Source organism: Dendrobates tinctorius, unplaced genomic scaffold (genome assembly GCF_039654945.1).
Source record: "Dendrobates tinctorius isolate UK_male_01 unplaced genomic scaffold, ASM3965494v1 ptg000012l, whole genome shotgun sequence".
NCBI classification, from domain to species: Eukaryota; Metazoa; Chordata; class Amphibia; order Anura; family Dendrobatidae; genus Dendrobates; species Dendrobates tinctorius.
The window spans coordinates 11965538-11970833 of record NW_027361680.1 but is presented as its reverse complement, the minus strand read 5'-3'; positions in this window follow the sequence as shown (position 1 = coordinate 11970833).

Genomic DNA, 5296 nt, shown 5'->3' with positions numbered 1-5296 from the left:
GCCCAGTATGGATTGCACATCATTGCACAAAGGTTAGAAAGGGTACCGTATCCCCGGATAACATGTATGGATAGCGTACACATTCAAAATATATGTCTCAGGAGGCAGGCTCAGACGGTGTCAGGCACAGTATGGATTTGACGGCCCAGATTACACAGCGGAGGAGCAGGGAGAGGTAAAGATTGCAAATGCTGGGGCCCTGCCCAAGCAAGGGGGGCCCACTCGTGGGCGTCGGTACTGGCACTGGGCCCCTCATAGTACAGCGGTGTGTCTGATGGCGGGTGTGCACCACCGCCGTCAGAGACACTTGATTGCACTATGAGGGACCCTGTGCCAGTGCCCGCGCCCAAGAGTCGGCCTACCCACCTGTCCAGGGCAACGGCACTCGCACGGTGTCGTGCGGTAGGTGGTGACCCCGGCCATGGGGGGGGGGGGCAGCACAGTTAGGGAGTTTTAGAAAGTGGCATATGTTGATGTTGGACATTCAGCTGATGCAAAAGGCGAAATAGGTGAAGTACCAGGAAGAGGTGGACCAAAGCAAGCCATTTTTCTGTCACCCTATGTGTCATCAGGGGAAGGTGGGACAAAATCCTTGGAAACCCATGCGTGGTTCATTTTAATGAAGGTTAGATCATCCACATTTTGGGTTGACAGACTGGTCCTTTTTTCTGTTAGGATTGATCCAGCTGCACTGAAGACTCTTTCCGATAGCACACTTGCAGCTGGGCAAGCGAGCTCCTGTAAGGCATATTGGGCCAATTCAGGCCAGGTGTCCAGTTTAGCGGCCCAATAGTCAAAGGGGAATGACCTGTGTGGGAGAACATCGATATGGGAGGAAAAGTAGTTTGTAACCATAGTTGACAACTGCTGCCTCCTGTCACTTTCCATCGATGCAGTATTACCAGTTGTGTGAGCGGTATTTGAAAAATCAGTCCACAACATTGTCATGAAACCCCTGTCTCCAACGCCACTTCTGCTGTGTGCACCACGAACACCTCTGCCAAGCTGCCCCCGGCCCGTACGGCTCGTGTGAGAACCATCACCGCTGCTGTGTGCTGGGAATGCCTCAAGCAACCGATTTACCAGAGTTGCTTGTTTATTAGCCAATATTAGGTCAAGGTTCTCCTGTGGCATGATGTTTTGTAATTTGCCTTTATAGCGTGGATCCAGGATGCTGGCCAACCAGTAGTCGTCATCGTTCATCATTTTGGCAATGCGGGGGTCCCTTTTTAGGATCCGCAAGGCATAATCTGACATGTGGGCCAATGTTCCCGGTGTCAATGATGCACTGCGAGTGCTGGGTGGAGGAGCACTTTCTGGCAAATCCACATCCCTCCAGTCACGCACAAACCCTGTACCAGACCTTGCCACGCCAACATTTTCACTTGCCCCACGAGATGCATCCTCCTCCCCTAAGTAATCATCCCCATCATCCTCCTCCTCCTCTTCTTCCTCCACTTCGTCCAGGAGAGGTCCATGAGCAGACAATGGCTGAATGTCATCAAGGATTCCCTCCTCCTCTTCCTCCTCATCAACATTGGCTGCAGACGCCTGCTCCTTAAGGTGCGTCAAAGTTTGCATGAGCAGACGCATAAGTGGGATGCTCATGCTTAGGATGGCGTCGTCTGCGCTTACCAGCCGTGTGCATTCCTCAAAACACTGAAGGACTTTACAAAGGTCTTTCAGCTTCGACCACTGCACGCCTGTCAACTCCATGTCTGCTCTCAAAGTGCCTGGCCGTGTATCCTCCCACAAATGCATTATGGCCTGCCTCTGCTCGCACAGCCGCTCCACCATGTGCAGGGTGGAGTTCCACCTTGTTGCAATGTCGATAATGAGGCGGTGGTTGGGAAGGTGGAGCAATCGCTGCAGCTTCTGCATACGAACGGAGTGTACAGGCGACCGGCGGATGTGCGCGCACAGTCTTCGCACCTTCTGGAGCAGGGCTGTTAACTCCGGATAATTTTTGAGGAAGCACTGCACCACCAGGTTCAATGTGTGAGCCAAGCAAGGTATGTGGCTGAGTTTTGAAAGGGCTATGGCTGCCACAAAATTACGGCCGTTATCACTAACTACCTTGCCTGCCTCAAGATGTACACTGCCCAGCCATGACTCAGTTTGTCGCTTCAAGTACTCGGCCAGCACCTCGGCGGTGTGTCTGTCGCCCAAACACATCATCTGCAACACAGCCTGCTGACGCTTTCCACTAGCTGCTCGATAGGGGGACACATCGTGTGCAACAGTGGCAGCTGCAGATGGAGTGCTCGTACGACTGCGCTCTGTGGACGAGCTTTCGCTTCTGGAGGAGGAGGAGGAGGAGGCGGGTCGAACGCCTACAGCCAACTGTTTCCTATACCGTGGGCTAGGCAGCACTGTCCCACCACCGCTGTCCCCTGTGGACCCTGCATCCACCACATTAACCCAGTGCGCAGTGATGGACACGTAACGGCCCTGGCCATGCTGACTGGACCATGCATCAGTTGTGAGGTGCACCTTTCCGCTCACTGACTGCTTGAGTGCATGGACAATGCGGTCTTTCACATGATGGTGGAAGGCTGGGATGGCTTTGCAAGAGAAGAAGTGGCGACTGGGTAGGTCATAGCGTGGTACTGCATAGGCCATGAGTTCGCGGAAAGCTGTGCTTTCCACCAACCGAAAGGGCATCATCTCAAACGAGATTAGTTTGGCAATGTGGGCGTTCAAACCCAGTGTACGCGGATGAGAGACTGAGTACTTTCTTGACCTACTCATAGTGTCTGGGAGGGTGAGCTGGACTTGAGAGCTGCATATGGTGGAAGTAGCGGTGGACAGGGCGGACTGAGAGAGGGTTGATGATGGTGATGGAGTTGGTGTTCTTTCTGATGGCCTAGAATCAGTCTTTCGTTGATATAACAGTGGGATTCCCTGACTGCTGTGGCCTTGCAACGACACCTCAACATTTGCTGCTGTGCTAACCGGTGGGCTTACAGTGGGGGAAACAATGTAGCGTTGCTGACTACCTTCGTTGTGATCAGTTACACATGTGGCACTTGAGGTTTGGTGTTGTGTCCACGCTTGCAAGTGCATGCTGGTTAAATGTCTAAGCATGCAACTGGTATTCAAATTTTTCAGATTTTTCCCTCGGCTAAAGGTCTTTGCGCACTTCTTACAGATAACCTTGGCCTGATCATGAGGATTTTGTTCAAAAAAGTGCCACACTGCACTCTTCCTACTTTGGCAGACATTTTGCGGCCTAGCACGCTGTGATCTTTTGACCCTCTGGACAAGCTGTCCAGCAACTCTTTTGATGTTTGGAACCTGTCTTTGGAGTGCTCCGGGCCTGCCAGATAACAGCTGTTGCGATGTCGATGTCTGCTGTGGATGCTCCTCATCTGAGCTATTGGAAGCAGCACCCTCTTCCCCCAATGGATGCCAATCTGGGTCAACAACTGGGTCATCCATCACCTCCTCTTCTATGTCATGTGCACCTTTCTCTGTGTCACCGTGTATGGTGGTATAGTGTGCGGGAAGGGGCACCTGAGTCTCATCAGGGTCAAAATCTGGCTCTGTACACTGCGAGGACAATGTAGTGCTCTGAGTGAATGTACCAGCAGAATCATCCATCAGCGGCTGTGCATCAGTGCACTCCATGTCAGATTCATCTTGGCCTGGGTAATTCACCATTTGACTTGATAATCCAGGCATGGTATGTGAAAACAGCTCCATGGAGTAATCAGTAGTATGGCCTGCGTCATCCTTCAATCTTGGTTGGGGTGAAGGACACAAGGAAAGGTGTGGTTCATGAACATGAGCCTCCAATGACGACTCAGTGCTTTTACTTTTTACAACTGAAGAAGAGGAGGCGATAGAGCTGGAGGCTGAGTCAGCAATGTAAGACAAAACTTTTTCCTGATGCTCTGCCTTTAAAAGCGGTTTGCCAACTCCTAGAAAACTAAGCGTTCGAGGCCTTATGTAGCCAGACGATGACGCAGGGTCAGCACCTCCTGCATTCGGTCCTATTTTGCTCTTGCCACTACCATCAGATCCACCACCAACACCATCATTACCAGCTGCCAACCCCCGCCCAATTCCACGGCCTCTTCCACCAGCCTTCCTCATTTTTGGTAGAAATGTAGACAAAATCCAACAAACTATATAGTAATGTAAAACAAGGTACAAGGTGTCTATAGGACAGGGGAGATTTAGAATTTCTGCACACACTTGTGGACAGTGGACACTTTTGGATTGTGTGAGGCCCACTGATATCTGAGCGCTATGTGACACGCTCGATGGCACAGCTGCCTGTGACCAAAGTGACGAGAGGATAATGGAGATTTTGAATCTCTGCGTACACTTTTGGACACTGGACACTTGTAGATTGTGTGAGGCCCACTGATATCTGAGCGCTATGTGACACGCTCGATGGCACAGCTGCCTGTGACCAAAGTGACGAGAGGATAATGGAGATTTTGAATCTCTGCGTACACTTTTGGACACTGGACACTTGTAGATTGTGTGAGGCCCACTGATATCTGAGCGCTATGTGACACGCTCGATGGCACAGCTGCCTGTGACCAAAGTGACGAGAGGATAATGGAGATTTTGAATCTCTGCGTACACTTTTGGACACTGGACACTTGTGGATTGTGTGAGGCCCACTGATATCTGAGCGCTATGTGACACGCTCGATGGCACAGCTGCCTGTGACCAAAGTGACAAGAGGATAATGGAGATTTTGAATCTCTACGTACACTTTTGGACACTGGACACTTGTGGATTGTGTGAGGCCCACTGATATCTGAGCGCTATGTGACACGCTCGATGGCACAGCTGCCTGTGACCAAAGTGACGAGAGGATAATGGAGATTTTGAATCTCTGCGTACACTTTTGGACACTGGACACTTGTAGATTGTGTGAGGCCCACTGATATCTGAGCGCTATGTGACACGCTCGATGGCACAGCTGCCTGTGACCAAAGTGACGAGAGGATAATGGAGATTTTGAATCTCTGCGTACACTTTTGGACACTGGACACTTGTAGATTGTGTGAGGCCCACTGATATCTGAGCGCTATGTGACACGCTCGATGGCACAGCTGCCTGTGACCAAAGTGACGAGAGGATAATGGAGATTTTGAATCTCTGCGTACACTTTTGGACACTGGACACTTGTGGATTGTGTGAGGCCCACTGATATCTGAGCGCTATGTGACACGCTCGATGGCACAGCTGTGACAAAAGTGACTAGAGGATAAGGGAGATTGGATTGCTTTTAAAAAAGCAGTTTGCGGAGCAGTGGGTAAACAGCAATGCCAGC